Genomic DNA, 25,152 nt, shown 5'->3' on the forward strand with positions numbered 1-25,152 from the left:
AAGAAATACTTCAGTTGATTGATGAAAGGAGGAAGTACAAACATGTTCCGGGAAAATCAGGAATAAAGAAATACAAGTCGCTGAGGAATGAAATAAATAGGAAGTGCAGAGAAGCTAAGACGAAATGGCTGCAGGAAAAATGTGAAGACATCGAAAAATATATGATTGTCGGAAGGACAGACTCAGCATACAGGAAAGTCAAAACAACCTTTGGTGACATTAAAAGAAACGGTGGTAACATTAAGAGTGCAACGGGAATTCGACTGTTAAATGCAGAGGAGAGAGCAGATAGGTGGAAAGAATACATTGAAAGCCTCTATGAGGGTGAAGATTTGTCTGATGTGACAGAAGAAGAAACAGGAGTCGATTTAGAATAGATAGGGGATCCAGTATTAGAATCGGAATTTAAAAGAGCTTTGGAGGACTTACGGTCAAATAAGGCAGAAGGGATAGATAACATTCCATCAGAATTTCTAAAATCACTGGGGGAAGTGGCAACAAAACGACTATTCACGTTGGTGTGTAGAATATATGAGTCTGGCGATATACCATCTGACTTTCGGAAAAGCATCATCCACACAATTCCGAACACGGCAAGAGCTGACAAGTGCGAGAATTATCGCACAATCAGCTTAACAGCTCATGCATCGAAGCTGCTTACAATAATAATATACAGAAGAATGGAAAAGAAAATTGAGAAAGCGCTAGGTGAGGATCAGTTTGGCTTTAGGAAAAGTAAAGGGACGAGAGAGGAAATTCTGGCGTTACGACTGATAATGGAAGCAAGGCTAAAGAAAAATCAAGACACTTTCATAGGATTTGTCGACCTGGAAAAAGAATTCGACAATATAAAATGGTGCAAGCTGTTCGAGATTCTGAAAAAAGTAGGGGTAAGCTATAGGGAGAGACGGGTCATATACAATATGTACAACAACCAAGAGGGAATAATAAGAGTGGACGATCAAGAACGAAGTGCTCGTATTAAGAAGGGTGTAAGACGAGGCTGTAGCCTTTCGCCCCTACTCTTCAATCTGTACATCGAGGAAGCAATGATGGAAATAAAAGAAAGGTTCAGTAGTGGAATTAAAATACAAGGTGAAAGGATATCAATGATACGATTCGCTGATAGCATTGCTATCCTGAGTGAAAGTGAAGATGAATTGAATGATATGCTGAACGGAATGAACAGTCAATGAGTACACAGTATGGTTTGAGAGTAAATCGGAGAAAGAGGAAGGTAATGAGAAGTAGTAGAAATGGGAACAGCGAGAAACTTAACATCAGAATTGATGGTCACGAAGTCAATGAAGTTAAGGAATTCTGCTACCTAGGCAGTAAAATACCCAATGACGGACGGAGCAAGGAGGACATCAAAAGCAGACTCGCTATGGCAAAAAAGGCATTTTTGGCCAAGAGAAGTCTACTAATATCAAATACCGGCCTAAATTTGAGGAAGAAATTTCTGAGGATGTACGTCTGGAGTACAGCATTGTATGGTAGTGAAACATGGACTGTGGGAAAACCAGAACAGAAGAGAATCGAAGCATTTGAGATGTGGTGCTATAGACGAATGTTGAAAATTAGGTGGACTGATAAGGTAAAATGGGGAGGTTCTACGCAGAATCGGAGAGGAAAGGAATATGTGGAAAACACTGATAAGGAGAAGAGACAGGATGATAGGTCATCTGCTAAGGCATAAGGGAATGACTTCCATGGTACTAGAGGGAGCTGTAGAGGGCAAAAACTATAGAGGAAGACCGAGATTGGAATACGTCAAGCAAATAATTGAGGACGTAGGTTGCAAGTACTACTCTGAGATGAAGAGGTTAGTACAGGAAAGGAATTCGTGGCGGGCCGCATCAAACCAGTCAGTAGACTGATGACCAAAAAAAAAAAAAAAAATGATACTGCTGATAAATATCAACTACAGAGCTCTGGATTTCGAAAGAAATACGAAATAATGAAAGATCTAGAACTATAGAGTGACTCCTGGCGTAAAAGAAGCAACATTACGTCACGTTGGATGAAAGAGAAGTACATATAATTAATGTAATATTGGTAACATGTTCTGGGAGAATATTGTAACCGAGACTAACTAGTACGCAGAAGAAATACAAACCAATCCGAACAGAATACGAAGAATCAATACGTGGTGTATTGTGATGTTTGTGATGTTTGAGATTTTTCTAACGTAATAACGGCTTCAGTGGTTCACGGGTATCACGTCCAGTAATGTTATGAAAGCTGCACAGTATTCTGGTGCGTCGCGGACTCTTGTTCATAGGGCTAGATCACTCTCAGATGCAGGGAGCTTTCCACCAGATCCTAGCCATCTTCCCTCTGTGTTTGTGCAAAAAGTGTACTCTGATAAACAGATTCGAAATGCGTTTCAACCTGCTCGCGCTAAATCTCAAGAATATCCATAAGAGATGCAGAACTCCACCAGAATGCTTTTTCTACCCTGTATCGAAGCGTGTCCGTAAGATCGACAGGCTGTTCAAGAATAATCAAATAAAATGTGTCTTCCCCTCTCCAGCGCTAGTGAAACTAGGCTGGTTTCTGTTAGAAACAACCCAGGACTAAGGCGATCAGGGATCTACAAAATTCCGTGTGGGAAATCTGACATTGGCGTACGCCGGACCGATTTGTCGAACCGAGAAATGGCTCGAAGGCCAGGTGATAGTTTTAACGTTTTGGGCCTATGTCGTTGGGATTTAATTGTAGTTTAAGAAGTTAGAACTGGTAGTATTCAGTGGTAAAAACTGTTTTCCTCAGGTCAACCGACACTTTAAAGGTGAAACCGAAGAGTATGCTCTGTTTAATATGATGTCAGATCAAAAAGTAACTGGTATTTTTTTCTTAACGAATCTTTATTTATACACCAACATCAACTTTATCCCTTTCAAAGTAATCCTCCTTAGATATAATTAAACTTGTGCCAGCGATTTCTCCATTCTGGGAAGCACTTATGGAAGTCACTTTTCATTATGTTATCCAGATCCTTCAGTAATTCAGTTTTTATCTGATCAACGGTGGTAGAACGACGCCTTTCATGGTTCTCTTCCGACTCGGGAATAAAAAGAAGTCAAAGGGATCATGTCCAACGAATACAGTGACTGTGGCAACGTAACAGTCTCATTTTTTTGTTTCAAACAATAGCGAACAAACATTGAACTGTGAGCGGGTACATTATCCCGATGCAATTTTCACGAATATTTTTGGCACAGTTCTGGTTGTTTCCTCCATCTTTCTTCACGCAAATGACGCATGACTTCCAGGTAGTATTCCTTATCGAATGTATGGCGGCAGAAACTTGTGATGCACCATACCATTGTAGTTGAAGAATTTAGCGAGGAGAACCTTCACACGTGATCGAACTTGTCTATTTTGTTTCGATCTTAGCTCTGCAGGCAGTTTCCATTGGGATGATTGGGACTTACTTTCCATGGCACATTCGTATACCCGTGTTTCGTTACATATTGTAAACTTCTTTACTTAAGTTCTGTAGCATTGTAGATGTCATTCAACAATTCCAGAGCAATAGTACGAAGCGTCGGTTTTGGTCGAAATTCAGTAACTTCGGAACAAATTCTCTTTACACGTGTCACACCGAAAACATCCGATTAAATTGCTTGATATGAGCCAAAGGATATGCTGACATCATCAGCCACGTCTCTGATGGTGATTCGGCGATTTTCAGAACCATTTTCCTTACTTCTTCCACATAGCCGTTAGCAACGGATGTGCTAGGACGTCCAGGGCGGTCGTCGTCTTCAAAGTTTTCTCGACCCTCTTTGAAACGTTTATACCACTCGTAAGCTCTTAACTTAATCACAGCTGATTCGGCAAAAGCCATATTTAACATTTAGAAATCGCTGCTGCCCTTTATTCAATTTTACAGTCAAAATTTAATGCATACTGTTGATCCATCTTTTCTGAAAGTAAAACTTTATCACTTGTAACAATGTAAATATTCAAAACAGCTGAAAATGCAAACATACAACACGAAATGTGCATCATCAAGACAACAAAATTTGAAAAACGGATGTATATGAAGCCTGTGAAATTTTAAAAAATCACATTGCTTTTTGATCAAACGAAATATTTCTGGTTTTAAGGCTTCTTTCATGATGCCAAACTGACTCTGATAGACATTATGTAATCGTTTGGAGGTATTTACTTGCATCACTTGTATAGTGTATACTGTATAGAGATGGAGTCATGCCGTTTGTCAATAAATCATTATAAGAGTTCAAGATCATAATAGCTCTAGACAATGTAATGTCCCGTCATTATTGTTTTATTGTACAAAATTTGCAATAAGAGGTGGTTGTCTTACAGCACATAATGTTACATGCATAAATTAGGAGTAGAAATGGCAAGTGTTCTATGTGCATAATCTGACATTTGTCATGAGAATGAATAAACAATGTATCTCTGTTCGGTCGTAACTAATTTGTATCCAAAAAAATGATAAGGTATAATGATACCACAATTATAGTGCTTAAGCCAGCACTGTGAAAAATAATGAGACAAAATAAAAAATAAAAACTTTATTAAGAAAGCTGTAAGCCCCATACCAGGAAACCGTCCGGTCTATGTGCAAATAAGAGAAGTTTTACAAGTCCATTCTTGTAAAAAAGTAAGTCACTGTTAACAATGCTATTTCTTTACGCAAATAGCGCCGTTACGTTTTTCGAAACTACGTGTTCGACTTCAGACGATTGTTCACAATTTTATTACGTATGATGTTCTTTACATTTGTTGTTTGCTGGATTTGGGCAACAACTAATGTAAACAGCAACGAATGTAATATAAACGTGAACAGCCGCCTGAAGATAGACCTATCGTTCGAAACCAGTAACGACACTATTTGTGTAAGTAATTAGCATTATTAATAGTGGCTCTTTGCTGTTTTCTTCTTTGCAAGAGTCATATTATTTTGAGCAATTAGCTCAGTAGCCCACTCGAAGTGTAAATGGTTGCGAAAACATATTTGACCTTTGGACAACAAATAATCCTGAGAAAATACACTACATGTACTGGAATTAGCGACCACGAGGTCGTTGTAGTGAGACTGACCACCGCAACAATCAAATACACCAGAAGTAATGACGAAAAATATCTATTTAAAAAAGTAGATAATAATTCAGTTGACATTTTCCGAGATAGGCAAGTGTAAACCAGCCTACCAGCTGCAGTTGAAAGATTTAAACCAAAGAAATGAACAAAAAACGGTACTGATCCCCAATGGTACACGAAACAGGTCAGAAACAGTTGCAGAAGCAACAAATAAAGCATGCCAAATATTTAAAAGAACAAAATATCCAAAGTAGGCGGTGTTTTGCTGAAGCTCGAAACCTGGCACGACCTCAATGCGAAATGCTTTTACTAGCTTTCACAACGAGACCCTGACACGAAACCTGACAGAAAATCCAAGTAGACTCAAGTCTTACGTAAAGTACACTAGTAGCAAGACAATCAGTATCTTCCCAGTGCGACTCCAGTGGTAATATTGACAATGACTATGCTACTAAAGTGGAGTAATTAAACACAGTTTTCCGAAATTCCATCAGAATTCGAATCGGGAACAATTGCCAACGTGAGTGTCTTAGAAACAGATACAGAACAGTCGGAAGTTCCAGTACACGTATCATTTTAAGGGAGAGAGATCTTTAGATATGAAAGTAACTTCGGTCACACCCCAGAGTTGTGTTATACTGCCATTAATGTTCACAAAGTATATAAATGACTTTGTGGCTACGTCTGAATCACCTTGGGGCTGTTTTCGGATAATGTTATTGTATACAGAGAAGTAGCAATGCTAGAAAATCGTAATGGCATGCAGGAAGACCTGCTCGATCCATGCTTTGTGTAGGGACCAGCAGTTGATTCTCAGTATCAACCAATGTAACATATTAACAGTTCATGCATACAAGCTGCTGACAAGCATGATATACAGAAGAATGGGAGAGAAAATTTAAGAGCTGTTGGTTGAGAATCAGTTTGGCTTTAGGAAAGGTAAAGGCATCAAAGGCAGTTATGGCGTTGCTGTTAGTAGTGGAAGCAAGGGTAAAAAAAAAAAAAAAAAAAAAAAAAAAGACATGTTCATAGGATTTTTCGACAAGGTAAAGTGATGCAAGATTTTCAAAAATCTGCGAAAAATAGCGGTAACTATAGGGAAAGATAGGAAATGTACAACATGTACAAGAACAAAGAGGAAACAAGACTGGAAGACTGTGAACGAAATTCTCGAATTGAAAAGAGTGTAAGACACGCAAGTAGTCTTTCGCCCACACTGTATAATCTAGACATCGAAGAGGCAATGACGGATATAAAAGAACGATTCAAGAGTTGGATATAAATTCAAAGTTAATGGTTATAAATAGTAAGGTTCACTGATAGCATTGCCGTTCAGTGAAATTGAAGAATAACTGCAAGATGTGTTGGATGGAATGAACAGTCGAATAAGTACAGAATATGGACTGAGAGGAAATAAAAAAAGACGAAAGTAACGAGAAGTAGCTGAAATGAGAATGGTGAGACACTCATCAGAACTGGGGATCAGGAAGTAGATGAAATTAAGCAATTCTGCTACCTTGCAAGTAAAATAACCTATGACGGACGGAGCAGGGAGGGCATAGAAAGCACTGGGGAAAAGGGCATTCTAGCCAAGGCAAGTCTACTAGTATCAACATAGGTCAGAATTTAAGGTAGAAATTTCTGAGAATGTACTTTATGAGCACAGCGTTATACTGTAGTGATACACGGACTTGGAAAAACCGGAATAGAATAGAATCGACGTATTTGAGATATGGTGCTACAGAAATATTGAAAATTGGGCTGTAAGGCAAGAAACGAAGAGGTTCTCCGCAGGATTAGCGAGAAAAGGGACATATGGAAAACTCTGACAAGAAGAAGTGACAGGACATCTGGTACGAGATCAGTGAATAGCTTCCACGCACAAGAGGGAACTGTAGAGAATAAAAACTGTAGAGGAAGACAGAGATTGGAATACATCCAGCAAACAATTAAAACATAGGTTGCAAGTGCTACTCTCAGATGAAAAGATTGGCACAGGAGAGAAATTTGTGTCGGTCCGTATCAAACTAGTCAAAGGCTGTGACATACACTCAAGCGCCAAAGAAACTGGTGTTTGTATGCATATTCAAGTACAGAGACATATGAACAGGCAGAAAACGGCGCTGTGGTCGGCAACGACTATACAAGCCAATGTAAGTCTGTCGCAATTGTTAAATTTGTTATTGCCGCTACACTGATAGGTTCCCAAGATTTAAGTGAGTTTGGATGTGGTGTTATAGTAGCCACAAGGGCGACGGGACACAGCATCTCAGAGGTAGAGATGAAGTGGGGAATTTCCCGTACCACCATTTTGCGAGTGTACCGTTAATACTAGGACTCAAGTAAAACATCAAATCTCCGACATCGCTACAAGATCCTACAAGAAGGAGACCGACGACGACTGAGGAGTATCGCTGAACGTGACAGAAGGGTAACCCTTCCGCAAATTAGAGCGGATTTCAATGCTAGGCCATCAGCAAGTGTCAGCGTGCGAACCATTCAACGAAACATCATCGATATGTGCTTTCTGAACCGAAGGGTCACTCATCTACCCTTTATGACTGCACGACGCAAAGCTTTACATCTTGCCCGTACGGGTATGGAGACAATCTCATGAATCCATGGATCCTGTACATCAGCAGGGGACTGTTCAAGTTGGTGGAGGCTCTGTAATGATGTGGGGCGTGTGCAGCTGGAGTGGTATGGAACTCCTGATACGTCTAAATACGACTCTGATAGGTGACAACGTACGCCAGCATCTTGTCTGATCACCTACATCCATTCGTCCATTACGTATTCCGACGGATATGGAATTCCAGCAGGACAATGCGACACCCAGCACATCCAGAACTGCTGTGGAGTGGCATCCGAGTTTAAACACTTCCTCTGGCCACCTGACTCCCCATACATGAACATTATTGAGCATATCTGGGGTGCCTTCCAAAGTGGTCTTCAGAAGAGATCTCCACACCCTTGTATTTTTACGGATTTATGCGAGACCTGCAGGATTCATGGTGTCACTTTACTCCAGCACTACGTCAGACATTAGTCGAGTCCATTCTACGTCGTGTTTCGGCCCTTCTGCGTGTTCGCGGGGGCCCTGCACGATATTAGACAGGTATACAATTTTCCTTGGCTCTTCAGTGTAAATACATTGAATGACCCGTTATTGTATGACATATATGAGTAAATATGTGCAATGACCCGCTATTGTATGATTCCACGTTTGCCGAACAGTCATTGGAAGCATTCACATTCATTAAATATCTACGAATATGTGCACGAATCGTATGTGAACGACCACATGACAAAAAAAAAAACAAAAAAAAAACAAAAAAAAAGAAAGAAAAGTCAGAGGGAACACCGGTGTCAAGTGTGATTCATTGGAGGAATCTTCAGGAACAGTAGCCTACTCTCAAAGGAGGCAGGTTACAAAAACCTCGTACAGTCCTTACCTGAATACTGTTGGACAATGCGAGACTCTTACAACAGAGAAAATTCAAAGAAGAGCAGTGCCTTTCGTCACAAGTCCGCTTAGTTATCACGAATCGTCACAGCGTTGCTCATCCATCTTCAGTTGCACACACTACAACAGAATCACTGTGCATTATTGTGTGGTTTACTGTCGATATTCCAAGAGCCTGCATTCCTGGAAGAGTCAACCAATATATCATTTATTCGTGCGTATGTTACACAAAGATAACGCGAGGACAAAGTTAGAGAAACTCGAGCTCTTACAGAGGCTTATCATGGATCGTTCTTACAGTGCACCATTCGCGACTTTGACGAAGAAGGAAGGAAATAACAATGATAAAATACCCTCCGCCACACATCATAATGTGGCTTGAAGAGTATAGATATAGACGTAAATGTAGATGTAGCAATACAGAAGAATGAGGCGACTGGTGAAAGCCGACTTCGGGAAAGATCAGTTCGTGTTCTACATCTACACGACGACTCTGCAGTGGGTCCACTGAAACACATTCACCCTATTTCTCTACCGTTCCACTCTCAAACAGAACGCGGGAAAATGGAACATTGAAATCTTCGCGTGAGAGCTCGGCAGGAGCTAAAAGTGGAGATATTTTTTTTTCAGTCATGGTTTGATATCCAAAGATCCCAACCAGTTAAATGCTGCAGGTGATGCGCCTTTCCAGGTACCCATGAATTTTGCTTTTCGGCAGTCTTACAAAATGTGCTCCTGTGTTTGTTCCGATGTTCTGAAGTTACGTTGGTCATCATCGGCAACTACCCACTCGTACAGCGTTGCTTTCGTCACCGTGTGTTCAGTTCTGATACAGTTACGGGAGCACACGGAAATTTGATGGTCAGATCAGCATTATTTGACTTATTATGTAACTACTGCTCCGCTCATTATACTGACATGCAATTTACCTGGTGACGACAAGGTTTATTTTTGTCACAAGGCAGCCAAAAATAACACCATAACGGTAGTGAATTTGCCAAATATGGCCTGAACTTGCAGTAATGTTACCCTCTGAGAGGAATTTAGAAATTTAGCCGAGTTTACCTAACGGAAAATTGGAATCGAACCTTGTTTCGTAAGAATAGCTGTTGGTAGATGACTGAAAGAAATAATTTTACAAGGAGTAACAGTAAGTGATTACTGTTAAATGAAATAGTTATACAGTCGCCAGTCTAATTAGGCATAATAATGTAAACGCATTACTCATGAAGAACCTGTTTTTACTACTTCATAGCGAACTTTCATTAAATACTGTTCTATGAAGTGCAATGAACACACCCAAATGGACAACTTACACAGTGGGTAGCAGTAGTCACTTTAGAAGTTACGTAGTCGCTGGATTTGCCAATGAGCCCTTCTCTTGTTTACTTTAATCATTAAAATGGTTCAAAGGGCTCTGAGCACTATGGGACTTAACATCGGAGGTCATCAGTCCCCTAGAACTTAGAACTACTTAAACCTAGCTAACCTAAGGACGTAACACACATCCATACCCGAGGCAGGATTCGAACCTGCGACCGTTGCGGTCGCGCGATTCCAGACTGTAGCGCCTAGAACCGCTCGACCACACCAGCCGGCTTAAATCATTACTTTTTTCTTTAACTAATATTGCTTAAAGCTGCCCTTCACTAACCACACAAGGCCAGATAACACAAAATAAGAGTCAAGTACAATTAATACATTCATACATTAATACATGAGTCGTCTAGATGCAAAACTGTCCATGTCCTCCATAACCGGCTTTGAGGAAAAGTGGAAAAACTGTTTTCACTGGGTAAATACACACTGCCCTACACTGTATGTTGTACACATAAGTATGGATTAGTACAAAACCATTTGCGCTATTGAAAAAAAAAAAAAATCAGGAACTCAATGCATGTAAGATATGAGCAAAATAAAAGTGGACTTGGACAGTTTTGCATCTGACTTTGCAGATGGCCACTTTTGCATGCAACTGAAATGGACATTGACAGTGTTGGACCTGACTAGTTGTACATGAGGAGAGGATATGGGGTGAACATAAAACTGTGTATTCAGTTTTAATTTCTTTTAATATTTCTGACAAACTGCAATCCATTTAATACATCATATCTGGAACAATGTCTTCATCTTCTCCTGCTAGGCATTCTGATTCAACTGATGCCCCTGACCCGCAGGAACCAAGTAATGGGCCGGCTGGGTGGGCGAGAGGTTCTAGGCGCTACAGTCTGGAACCGCACGACCGCTGCGGTCGCAGGTTCGAATGTTGCCTCGGGCATGGATGTGTGTGATGTCCTTAGGTTGGTTAGGTTTAAGTAGTTCTAAGTTCTAGGGAACCGATGACCTCAGCAGTTGAGTCCCATAGTGCTCAGAACCATTTGAACCATTTTGAACCCAGTAATGTGATGTACCACGACAGGGATTCACGTTCCCTCCAGGACTCTCCATAGTGTTTCTCGAAGAGTTTTGAAACATCCTCCAGTTTCTTTTCGTTAATAGGAACAACCGTGTTCGTAATGCAGCTCGTGTTTATGTGTCTTAAGTGTTTCCCACGTTTGCATACGGACACTGGTAGGTTGATTTCAGAATTACAATTAGGCTCCCCTTGGACTTTTATAGCATTCTTAGAATGTGTACAACTTTCAGAATAAACAGCTGTAATAGACAAGACAAGTACAGTGTTTACATGCTTATGGTAGCCATCTTGCATTACAATCACATGACCCCAGCCTTCAATGCGATTTGTCAAAAGGGACAAGGCAAGTTCTGCACCCAACTTACTGATGGACATGGACAGTTTTGAATCTAACCACACTTTTCGTGAGCTGTTTTCCATAGGACATGGAGAGCTTTGAGCATAAATAGCATTTCAAGTATGTGTAAAATGTCATGCTCTACAATCCAGAGTTGCCAACTCATTTTTTTTAAAAAGTGGACATGGACAGTTTTGCATGTAAGCGACTCACATTCACTATACAGAAGCGAATGGGACACAAAGTATACAACCTTCTATCTTTATTTCTCAGTGATTACTTCAAGAATCGTCAGTCAGAAACCTACTAAGCTGATTTATTATTTTTGTTATGATGGAAGAGAAATGTGATCCCACAAACCAGCCCTTTCATTGTAACAACAAAATTGTATACACTTTCAAATTCATGTATCATTAAGGTAGAACTGGATTGCTCTTTCAATTTGAATTCATTAAGGTTGTACTATTTTAACACTCTTTACCCAGACAATAACCCCTACAAAACATAGACAATTTGCAGTAAAATTTTACCTCAAACAACCTCTAAACAAAATGTTTATAGTACCACTTGTGAAGCAAGTAAGTTTTGAAAACAATTTTGAATCAGTAAACATTAGTACTCACTTTTCTAAGTAATGCTGATTTTTAATTTCATTTTGTAGGTAAGTTTCAAAACATTGAAACATGGACAGTAACTGTTATACGTATGAGAAACAAGTAATTCTTGCCAAGCACATTAAGTGTACCGGTATAAAACTTTGCCACACATAAAATAATGCACCATAGAATATTTAATGCTTTTTATGCAAAGGACATTCTCGGATTTCATTACTTAACGGAGATGGTCATACTTGGAAAAGTGCATAGGATGGACACTTTGTTCAATCACATTTATGAACATTAGGATTATATTTCCATAGAACCAAACACAACATTACTGGTTCACACATTAACACATATCTGACCTTTCGTGAGTGTGACGAAGCGGTGGCGAGTATGTGGCGGCTAGGTGGTCTTTCCATTGGCAATAATAAGCTCTATTTACCTCTTCATGGCGTTGTTAATAATAATTTTTGACCTTTTCACAAATCGAGAGCACCATTTTACAGCCGCGTATTAAGCCATTCCATTCTACTTGTACTGCTATAAGCCTCACTCGGCACCTGCACTGTTTGCTCGTCAGTTACTTGCTGTCGACTGACTACTGTGCTCTCTCGTTTGGCACCCAGACAAGCGCCAATCCACCATTTCCTAGGGCGCCAACTCGCTTCCGTTCCAGAGGGGAACTACATAGGGTTTTTCTTTATATAATGCAAAGTCCCTATGTACGAACCAGCTACAATGTAGTTACCAACAAACGTATTTTAAGAAATCTCATCATTTAAGCATATTAATAAGCCAACACAACTAAACATAATTAAATGCTACTCTCCTCCGAATAATACAAAGAACTTGACTTGCAAAGATTAAACATGTCACAAAACCTTTACATTTTTTTAAAGTAGGTCAAGGTTATTACATATTAAAAAATTTATTCTTTTCATTAGTAATAATAAATCAATACAAATAACTTACAGTATTAAACTGTGATGTTACATTATGACCGTGGAGAGATGTCCAATGATTCCATTCATCTCTTAGAATATAGCTTTCTGGGGCGAGCTGGCCTGTGTGTACCCAGACTGGTTCTCTAGATTTTAACTGGGTACGTGATGGGTTGGCTAATGTTTCGTAAATTGGTAAGTTTCTAGATCTTTTGAGTTTTGTCCATTTAGGAGTTACTGCTTGTTGGGTCAGATATTTGGAGGGGTAATATTGGCGAGTATTGACAGCCATGGTTTTTATATGGATTTAACAGTTCCTGCCATGAACCGCGTGGCATCATTTGGATGAATATTTATTTTGTTGACATGGCTGTTTCTACTCCAAACAAGGGAACAGTATTCGGCGACAGGATACGCAAGTGCCTGTGCTGTAGTTTGCAAGTGTTTGCATTAGATCCACCACTAGCACCAGAAAGTTTCCTCAGTATGCTATTTCTCGATTTTAGTTTCTATCATATCAGTTCTAGGTTTTCGTAAATGTCAGCAATCTGTCAAGAGTCAGATCCAAACATATGGGGTGTCTAAATTGTCGCAATTTTGCTGGGGAAGATTACATTCAGTTCTCTCTTCGTCATTCTGCTGGCTAGATGAAATCAAATGACGTTCGTTGTATTAGAGTTCGGGGCAAAGTCTCCTTTTTTAATACTGACTGAGCATATCTAACTCGTCAGTAAGTGCTTGTTCACCTTCTTCGAATGTATTGCTTTGAGTTGTTATCATTATGTCGTCAGCGTAGTCAAAATTTACAGAATCAATGGTGACTATGTTTCTGTAGATTGTAAATAGGAGCGGGGCCAGAACCGAGCCCTGTAGGGGATCTTTCTTTAAGGCATATGATTTACTTGTGGTTTCTCCAATGTTATCTTTAAAAGAACGGTTTTCCATTATGCTGTGATATTTGAGCTTGGAGCGGTTTCATTTAACGGCTGAATTGAATGTGGTCACAGCCATAAGATTCGATGCAGAGATGACACAGCCAACTGGTTGTAAATAATTTTTTAATACATTTGCCTAGCTTTCGACACCTCTAAGGATGCCTTCATCAGCACGAAAATTTAAAAGCCCTATGAAATAACACATATAAAAGTAAGTTCGACGGAAACATTAACAAAAATGATAACTGTTAGAACTTAAAAAGTTACAATGCGTGAATGCAGTAGTCAGAACTTAGAACACACATGCTCAACTCAAAACTTAAAAACGTTCCAACGTTTGGAACTAACACCTTGCAAGGAACTACATCAGACTGATGTTGTTGCTGCTCGAAAACATGACAAGCCGCGCCACCTAGCAGGTGCGGACAATGACATATGCCCATTTGAGATATTATAAAAGAAATAATAGAATTAAACAACAGTTAATTATTAAAAAATAAAATTCGAAGGTTGAGAGCTTAATATGTTTCTGAAAATATAAAGTAGTCAAGTAAATGAAGTGCAATTAAGAGCCATCTATTAGGCTTTTCTGAAGTGAAATCCAGGGTATTGTAAAATATATACACAGACAGCTGCACGTTCCAAAAACATCTGCATGAAGGAATCTTTAGTATGCACAATTGTAAGAGGGTTGAAGAGACAGATGTTTCAGAAATAAGGGCAGGAAAACATAGCAAAAAGTGTAGAATCAACAATCCGTGAGCACTGAATTAAACCCACTGAAAAAATTTTAGCTGAGGATGAGGCCTTCATTCTCATAAATATGCTTAAAAATCTCCAATTTCTCGAGTATGTCGAGCCTGTGACCTTCCTTTTCCCTATGTAAAATGGAAATTTCTTCAACGCTTTTCGGTCTGTGACCGGAAATTAACACATGATTAACAAAACTAAAATTATGTCCATCACTGCCTCTTTTCCCAGAAGGCGTTCCATATACATGACACTGAAAGATCTTCCAGTTTGTCCTATTAAATAAACTGACACATATCACAAGTGATTTTATAAACTCCTGAACGGTGTCCAGGAGCAATTGAGGACTCGAGATTGTGAATAAGATTTTACTGAAAATTATTGTCAGTAGAAAAGACAACTTTGCGTCCATATATTTTTAACTAGAAAACGACAAATCTTATAAGAAAAACGGAATCGAAAAAACATCTTTATACTTGTTACCGTCAGAAACGGTACTGATGCCTAAAGTAGGCACTTAACCGTCAGTTTTAACTTCGAAGATTGAAAGTCGTGCACTTCATTCATCATTCGGTGCTCGTGTTTCATATTCCTAATCCCAACATTCTGGTATTCGGTAAAATAATAATTCAAGCAATATTAATAATTTCTATGGGTTGCCTGATTTATTTGACTATTTTTACAGTTTGTCTCACGCTGATCTGTGAGAGGAGCTTGGAGCCAGGAATGTTCTTTATTTATGGGTGAGGGCAGCAGACTTCCTAGCAGCCATGATGGCTTCCCGTTTCCCATCCATTTTCCGATCGGCTGGGTAGCACGTGGTGTCGTTTGAACATTCAGTAATGACCAAAGTTTCTCCTGTTCTCAGTTCCCCAAACTGCCTTACCAACCTTGTAACTGCTATTTCTGCTAGATTTTAACGTCGCGAGGTCGTCTCCCTGTGAAATTCCGGCCCTATGATTGGCCAGTTCAGGTGCGCGCCCGTTTTTCGCGGGCGGGTGCCAACCGCCCTCCGCGGATGAGTGGTCAGAGGGGCAGTAGCTGGCAGTTCTAGTGTGGCCGTGCCGGAGACCGGATGTGCCGCTTCCAGGAGATGAAGTTCGGTAAGCATGAGCGCCGACGTGCACTGTAGATTCGCGCCCTGCGGCCCAGAGGGAACCTGATAAGTCATTGTGAATAGTTTCGCGTCTTGCGGGTTTTATTGCTTTAGTACGGGAGGCTACCTAGCGATTCACGCACAGTAGCATCTTCTTGGTCTTTGACTTTTTCATGGTGGTGGTCGTTGCACGGCTGCACCTCTTCCTTTACTAAATGGGACTGTATTTGATAATACGGCGATCGTTGCTAAAATTCCTTTCCTCCTGCTATCGTGGCTGGTTATGAACGTACGTTGGGGCAGGCTGCTGAACTCGAATCCTTCTACCTCCCACCGCCATTTGGTTGTATTATTGTTCGATTCTCAACTGTTTAATAACTGAGTCCGTTAATCTCATATTCTCTCTCTTTTCTTAAGTGAACTCACCCCTAGTGTAACAGATTAATGCAGAACTATAACGGTTGCTATAAGGTGGTGCAGGTCTCGCGCCACTACCGATAGTATAAAGACTCAATATTGCACGCATGGCACCGATAACAATAGTAATCATGTTCAACTATTCCACATCGATAAACTGGGAAGTGGTAACGGCTCAGTGTGAGTACGTGAGCAGTAAATCCACTTGATGTGGTGGAAGTAGTGGCATCTGTTTTACCTTGCTGGTTTAGACAAAAAATATCAAAAATCATAGCCCCTACAGCAAGGAATAATAACCTGAAGAATGTGAGCCACCGCTTTTAAGATCTCTTCAACTAACTCTTATTAACTGTAATAGCTTTTATTAATTCATTTCATCACCAAGCATTTCTGCTGACAAAGGTACAGAAACTGCATGATGAATCCTTGGATGAAAAAATGCTTTGTTATAGGAATGGGAATGAACTATCAGGCACAAATTGATCTGTATTAGAGGCTTTTCGAGAAATACTGAAAAGAAGTCTGTTGTTGTTTATAGCAATACTAAGGTCCATTTAATGTAGCTGACGATTATTATTTTCTAATTAACAAGTGAAGCTGATCTCTTTCATGAAGACTATTAAAAATTCCAAATAAATGATCGATACCTTCCCAGGAACCACTATATATTCAGAATGAGATTTTCACTCTGCAGCGGAGTGTGCGGTGATATGAAACTTCCTGGCAGATTGAAACTGTGTGCCCGACCGAGACTCGAACTCGGGACCATTGCCTTTCGCGGGCAAGTGCTCTACCAACTGAGCTACCGAAGCACGACTCACGCGCGGTACTCACAGCTTTACTTCTGCCAGTACCTCGTCTCCTACCTTCCAAACTTTACAGAAGCTCTCCTGGTCCCGAGTTCGAGTCTCGGTCGGGCACACAGTTTTAATCTGCCAGGAAGTTTCATATCAGCGCACACTCAGCTGCAGAGTGAAAATCTCATTCTGGAAACATCCCCCAGGCTGTGGCTAAGCCATGTCTCCGCAATATCCTTTCTTTCAGGAGTGCTAGTTCTGCAAGGTTCGCAGGAGAGCTTCTGTAAAGTTTGGAAGGTAGGAGACGAGGTACTGGCAGAAGTAAAGCTGTGAGTACCGGGCGTGAGTCGTGCTTCGGTAGCTCAGTTGGTAGAGCACTTGCCCGCGAAAGGCATAGGTCCCGAGTTCGAGTCTCGGTCGGGCACACAGTTTTAATCTGCCAGGAAGTTTCACCACTATATATGTTCGGTGTGTCATATAAGTACCAAAAATATTACAAAATATCCAAATTAGTTGCTGAAAAATTATTGAACAATTTTTCTTCCAGTGTATTTATGAAAATATCGGCCAAGGTACTCGCCTGTGGATTACCCATCGCCAGACCATCAGGCTAATGGTATAGTTTGCCACTGAAAACAGAATAGTTGTATTTTACTAGCGAATAAAATGAAAGATTTTCAATGTGATCAGTACATTAAATTGTTTTCACTATGTATTACGCATCTGTTACTAATGCACCAGATCAAACAACTAATGGCATCATTGACAAAAACCTATGAACTTTTAAACTGATGAGCAAGTCACTGACCTTGTTTGTTTGCTAAGAACTGTAGTAGTATTCTGGAATTTCCGTAATGGGCACTTCAGTGAAACCTAATAGATGGCTCTTAGTACATTAACTCTCACCCTTTGAATTTTGTTGTCTATAGTTAACTGTTGTTTAAATTCGATTATTTCTGTTATAATACCTCAGATGGGCATATGTCAGTGCCTGCACCCAATAGGCTGCGCAACTCGTGCCTGGTGTTCGTAGCAGCAATGTAAGCCTTTGGGCCCCTCAGTCTGAAGTTGTTACTTGCAAGGTATATGTACCAGAGGTTGGAACGTTTTTAAGTTCCAACTTGTTTCCATGAAACTTATTTTTCAATGAATTATTTTATGGGGCATTTAAATTTTCATTTTGATGAGACAGCCTTAGAGGTGTCGAAACCTGTATTAAACAATTATTTGCAACCGGTTGACTGTGTTATTTCTCCATTGTCTTTGTCCTAAAGAGAGCCATGACCAAAACTAAAGCTATAAGAATTTGAATTATACAGATTATTTCTCCCTATTGAGATGGGTAACAACAAAGTACTTTCGATTCAGAGGAGGAAGTTGGAGATTTAGATTTTGGGTAAAGACGTCGCTGCAACGAAAAATAGCTTTGTTGTAATGATTGCTACCCCAACTCGCATGTCACATCCGTGACACTCTCTCGCCTATTTCGTGTTAATACAAAACGAGCTTCCCTTCCGTCAGTACTATCTAGTAAGGACTCCACACCGCACAGCAGTACTCTAACAGAAGACGAACAAGCGTGGTGTAGGCAGTTTCTTTGGCAGACATGTTCCATCTACCGACAAAACGCACTTTGGTTCTCTTTCCACACGACATTATCTATGTTATCGTTGCATTTCAAGTTGTTTGTAATTGTTATTCCTATGTATTCAGTTGCTTCTACAGCTTTTCTATTTAGTACTCATGTGGATGCCACATACTTTTCATTATTGTTTGCACCATAGAGACATCTTGTCTAAACCATTCTGCAAGCGGTTTTCATTTACAGATGACTTAACCATACGGTAACTAACGGCATCATCTGAGAACAATCTAAGACAGTTTCTCACACTATGTCCTAAATCATTTATATAGATTAGAAATAGCAGAAGGTGTATAAAACTTCCTTAAGAAATGGCAGATATTACGTTTCTTTTACTGTATAACTCTCTGTCAGTTACTGTGAACCGTGACATTTCTGACAAGAAATCACGAATCCGGTGGCACAATTGAAACGATACTCCAAAGGCAAGCTACGGTATTAGAGGAACTATATCAAAAGCCTTTTGGAAATCTAGATATGTGGAATCGATACGAGATCCTCTGTCGGTAGCACTCATTACTCCTTGAGAAAAAGGAGCTACTTGAGTTCCACAAGAACGGTGTTTTGTGAACCCATGCTGACACTGTATTAACAGATCTTCTGTGTTCGTGCGACCTGCGGAACTTCCCAGTCTATGGGTACGGATCTTTCGTCTAGAGAGCGGTTGTATATGTTTACTAGATATGGAGCTATCCCATCAGCATACTCTGAAAGTACCCTAACTGGTATGCAACCAGGACTGGAGGACTTGCTTCTGTTAAGCGATTTGTGCTGCTTTGCTACACAAAGGTTGTCTACCGCTAACATACTAATGTTGGCGGCAATTCTGGATTCGAATCCTAGAAGATTAACTTCGTCTTTCTTGGTGAAGCAATGTCGGGAAACAGTATTTAGTAACTCCGCTTTCGTGGCAGTGTCATTGCTAACATTACCATCGCTGTCACGCAGTAAGGGTATTGGTTGGGTCTTCAGCGGATGTACTTTACGTATGACAAGAATCTCTTCGGACTTTCTGACAGATTTCGAGATTTCTTTGCGGAAACTATTAAAAGGATGTCACATTGAACTTCGCACTAAATTTCGAAGTTCTGTAAAAATTCGTCAATCTTGAGGATTTTGTGGTCTTTTAGATCTAGCATGCCTTTTTCCATTGCTTCTGTAATAGTGTTCTGACTTGTTTATGTATCATGGAGGGGGTGGGGGGATCTTATTAATTTATTTACCATAAATATGTCAACTGACGTCGAATGAGCGAGATGGAGCAGTGGTTAACACGCTGGACTCGCACTCTGGAGAACGACGGTTCAAACCCGCGTACGGCCATCCTGATTTAGGTTTTCCGTGATTTCCCTAAATCGCTTCAGGAAAGTGCCGGGATCGTTCCTTCCCCAGTCCGAGCTTCTGCTCCGTCTCTTATGAGCTCTTTGTCGACGGAACATTAAACACTAATGTCTTCCTCCTCAGTGTACGTCGATACTATTTCTGTGGGTTCAAGCCAAAAATGGTTCAAATGGCTCTGAGCACTACGGGACTTAACTTCTGAGGTCATCAGTCCCCTAGAACTTAGAACTACTTAAACCTAACTAACCTAAGGACATCACACACATCCATACCCGAGGCAGGATTCGAACCTGCGACCGTAGCGGCCGCGCGGTTCCAGACTGTAGCGCCTAGAACCGCTCGGCCACTCCGGCCGGCCGGTTCAAGCCAGATCCCGTCTATAGTTACACACCTAGTTTTGAAGGTTGTCCCTCACAAAAGCATCAAATTATTTTTTACCTCCTTTTTTACATAGGTAATTTGCGCTGGTTTTTAGTGGGTTTGAATGTATCGCTACAGCGAACTTCTGATCTCTAACTCTGTATCCATCACAATGCTCCCTGTTTGGTCAGTGTTACTTGTTACTAAAACGTCGACTATGTTTTCGCAACCATATCCACTTCTAGTGGACTCTTGAACTAACTGTAAAAATTATTTCCTGTGAGGGCATTTAGTTCGATTTCGGACGATGTTTCATCCGTATCTCTCCCTTGACACACGCATTTTCCCCAACATTCTGGAGGTATATTGAAGTCACCGCCCGTAACACTAAAGTGATAAAAGTCATGGGATAGCGATTTGCACATATACAGATGGCGGTAGTAGCCCGTACACAAGGCACAAAAGGGCAGTGCATTGGCGGAGCTGTAATTTGTACTCTTGTCTTTCATTTGAAAAGGTTTCCGACGTTATTATGTCCCCACGACGGAAGTTAAAGGACTTTGGACGCGGAGTGGTAGTTAGAGCTAGACGCATGGGACATTCCATTTCAGACATCGTTTGGGAATTCGGTATTTCGAGATCCATAGTGTCAAGGTTGTGGCGAGTATATCAAATTTCAGGCACAACCTTTCACAACAGACAACGCAATAGCCGACGGTTTCACTTAACGACCGAGAGCAGCAGCGTTTGCTACAGTTGGCAGGCCGGATTGGCCGTGAGGTTTAGGCGCTACGGTCGCAGGTTCGAATCCTGCCTCGGGCATGGATGTGTGTGATGTCCTTAGGTTAGTTAGGTTTAATTAATTCTAAGTTCCAGGCGACTCATGACCTCAGAAGTTAAGTCGCATAGTGCTCAGAGCCACTTTTTTGCGTACAGTTGTCAGTGCTAACAGACAAGCAACACTGCGTGAAATGACTGCAGAAGTCAATATGAGGCGTACGACGAACGTATCCGGAAAGACAGTGCGGCTGAATTTGGCGTAAATGGACTACAACAGCAGACGACCGACAGGAGTACCTTCAGTAACAGCATGACATCGCCTGCAGCGCCTCTCCTGGGATCGCGACTATATTGGTTGGACCCTTGACAACTGGAAAACCGTGGTCTGGGCAGATGAGTCCCGTTTGCAGTTGGGAAGAGCTGATGGGAGGTTCAAGTGTGGCGCAGACCGCAAGAAGCCCTGGGCCCAAGGTATCAACAAGGCGCTGTACAAAATGGCGGTTGCTTCAAATGGCTCTGAGCACTATGGGACTCAACTGCTGTGGTCATAAGTCCCCTAAAACTTAGAACTACTTAATCCTAACTAACCTAAGGACAGCACACAACACCCAGCCATCACGAGGCAGAGAAAATCCCTGACCCCACCGGGAATCGACCCCGGGAACCCGGGCGTGGGAAGCGAGAACGCTACCGCACGACCACGAGATGCAGGCGGGTGGTTGCTCTGTAATGGTGTGGGCTGTGTTTACATGAAGTGGTTTTGGTTCTCTGGTTGAACCGAACCGTTTATTGACTGAAAATGGTTATGTTCGGCTACTTGGAGACAATTTGGAGACAACCACGGACATCATGTTCCTAAAAAATGATGGAATTTCTATGGATGGCAATGTGCCATGTCACTGGGCCACATTTATTCGCGACTAGTTTGAAGAACCCTAGCCCCATGAATCACGGATCTTGCCGTTGGTGAGGAGACTTGCGTGCCTCAGCGATACAGATAGGCGTACCATAGGTGCATTCACAACGGAGGGGTGTCTGTTGAGAGGCCAGACAAACGAATGGTTCCTGAAGAGGGGCAGCAGCCTTTTGAGTAGTTGCAGGGGCAACGGTCTGGATGATTGTCTGATCTGGCCTTGTAACATTAACCAAAACGGCCTTGCTGTGCTAGTACTGCGAACGGCTGAAAGCAAGGGGAACTACAGCCGTAATTTTCCCCGAGGCCATGCAGGGCTTTACTGTATGGTTAAATGATGATGGCGTCCTCTTGGGTAAAATATTCCGGAGGTAAAATAGTCCCCCACTCGGATCTCCGGCCGGGGAATACTCAGGAAGACGTTGTTATCAAGAGAAAGACACCTGGCATTCTACGGGTAGGAGCGTGGAACGTCAGATCCCTTAATCGGGCAGGTAGGTTAGAGAATTTAAAAAGGGAAATGGATAGCTTAAAGTTAGATATTGTGGGAATTAGCGAAGTTCGGTGGCAGGAGGAACAAGACTTCTGCTCAGGTGAATACAGGGTTATCAATACAAAATCAAATAGGGGTAATGCAGGAGTAGGTTAATAACGAATAAAAAAATAGGAATGCCGCTAAGCTACTACAAACAGCATAGTGAACGCATTTTGTGGCAAAGATAGATACGAAGCCCACGGCTACCACAGCAGTACAAGTTTATATGCCTACTAGCTCCGCAGATGATGAAGAGATTAATGAAACGTATGATGAGATAAAAGAAATTATTAAGATAGTGAAGGGAGACGAAAATTTAATAGTCATGGGTGACTGGAATTCGATAATAGGAAAAGGAAGGGAAGGACACGTAGCAGTTGAATATGGAATGGGTGTAAGGAATGAAAGAAGTAGCCGCCTGACAGAATTTTGCACAGAGCATAACTTAATCATAGCTAACACTCAGCTCAAGAATCATGAAGGTTGTATATATGGAAGAGGCCTGGAGACACTGAGGTTTCAAATATATTATATAATGGTAAGACAGAGATTTAGGAACCTGGTTTTAAATTGTAAGACATTTCCAGGGGCAGATGTGGACTCTGGCCACAATGTATTTGTTATGAACTATAGATTAAGCCTGAAGAAACTGCAAAAAGGAGGGAATCTAAGGAGATGGGACCTGGATAATCTGACAGAACCAGACGTTGTAGAGAGTTTCAGGGAGAGCATTAGGGAACGATTGACAAGAATGGGGAAAAGAAATATAGTAGAAGAGAAATAGGTAGCTTTGAGAGATGAAATGGTGAAGACGGCAGAGGATCAAGTAGGTAAAAAGACGAGGGCTTGTAGAAATCTTTGGGTAGAAGAAATATTGAATTTTATTGATGAAACGAGAAGATATAAAAGTGCAGTAAATGAAATAGGCAAAACGGAATACAAACGTCTCAAAAATGAGATCGACAGGAAGTACAAAATGGCTAAGCAGGGATGGCTGGAGGCCAAATGTAAGGATGTAGGGATAAGATAGATAATACCTACAGAAAAATTAAAGAGACCTTTGGAGAGAAGAGAACGATTTTTATGAATATCAAGAGCTCAGATGGAAACCCAGTTCTAAGCAAAGAAGGGAAAGCAGAAAGGTGGAAGAAGTATATAGAGGGTCTATACAAGTGCGATGTACTCGAGGACAATACTATGGAAATGGAAGAGGATGTAGATGAAGATGACATGGGAGATATGATACTGTGAAGAGTTTGACAAACCACTGAAAGAGCTAAGTCGAAATAATGCCCCGGGAGTAGACAACATTCCATTAGTACTACTGATGGCCTTGGGAGAGCCAGCCCTCACAAAACTCTACCATCAGCTGAACAAGATGTATGAGACAGTCGAAATACCCTCAGACTTCAAGAAGAATATAATAATTCCAATCCCAAAGAATGCAGGTGTTAACAGATGTGAAAATTACGTGTTTAATAACACACGGCTGCAAAATACTAACACGAATTCTTTACAGGCGAATGGAGAAACTGGTAGAAGCCGATCTCAGGGAAGATCAGTTTGGATTCCGTAGAAATGTTGGAACACGTGAGTCAATACTGACCCTTCGACTTATCTTAGAATATAGATTAAGGAAAGACAAACCTACGTTTCTAGCATTTGAAGACTTAGAGTAAACTTTTGACAATGTTGACTGGAATACTATCTTTCAAAAAATGAAGGTGGGAGAGATAAAATAAAGGGATCGAAAGGCTATTTACAGTTTGTACAGAAAGGAGATGGCAGTTATAAGAGTCGAGGGGCATGAAAGGGAAGCATTAGTTGGGAAGGGAGTGAGACAGGGTTGTAGCCCATCCTCGATGTTATTCAATCTGTATACTGAGCAAGCAGTAAAGGAAACGAAAGAAAAATTCGGAATAGGTATTAAAATACATGGAGAAGAAAACTTTGAGTTTCACCGATGACGTTGAGACAGAGACAGCAAAGGACCTCCAAGAGCAGCTGAACGAAATGGACAGTGTCTCGAAAGGAGGATGTAAGACGAACATCAACAAAAGCAAAACGAGGATAATGGAATGTAGTCGAATTAAATCGGGTGATGCTGAGGGAAATAGATTAGGAAATGAGACACTTAAAGTAGTAAATGAGTTTTGCTATTTGGGGAGCAAAATAACTGATGATAGTCGAAGTAGAGAGGATGAATGTAGACTGGCAATGGAAAGGAAAGCGTTTCTGACGGATAGAAATTTGTTGACATCAAGTATAGACTTAAGTGAAGTCGTTTCTGAAAGTATTCGTATGGAGTGTAGCCATGTATGGAAGTGAAACGTGGACGATAAATAGTTTAGACAAGAAGGGAATAGAAACTTTCGAAATGTGGTGCTACAGAAGAATGCTGAAGATTAGATGGGTAGATCACCTAACTAATGAGGAGGTATTGAATAGAATTGGGGAGAAGAGGAGTTTGTGGCACAACTTTACTAGAAGAAGGGGCCGGTTGGTAGGACATGTTTTGAGGCATTAAGGGATCACCAATTTAGTGTTGGAGGCCAGTGTATGGGGTGAAAATCGTAGAGGGATACCAAGAGATGAAAACACTAAGCAGATTCAGAAGGATGTAGCTTGCTGTAAGTACTGGGAGATGAAGAAGCTAGTACAGGATAGAGTAGCATGGAGCGCTGCATCAAACCAATCTGTGGACTGAAGACCACAACAACAACAGTTTGAAGAACATGTTGG

The sequence above is a fragment of the Schistocerca piceifrons genome, chromosome 6 (assembly GCF_021461385.2).
Source record: "Schistocerca piceifrons isolate TAMUIC-IGC-003096 chromosome 6, iqSchPice1.1, whole genome shotgun sequence".
Lineage (NCBI taxonomy): Eukaryota > Metazoa > Arthropoda > Insecta > Orthoptera > Acrididae > Schistocerca > Schistocerca piceifrons.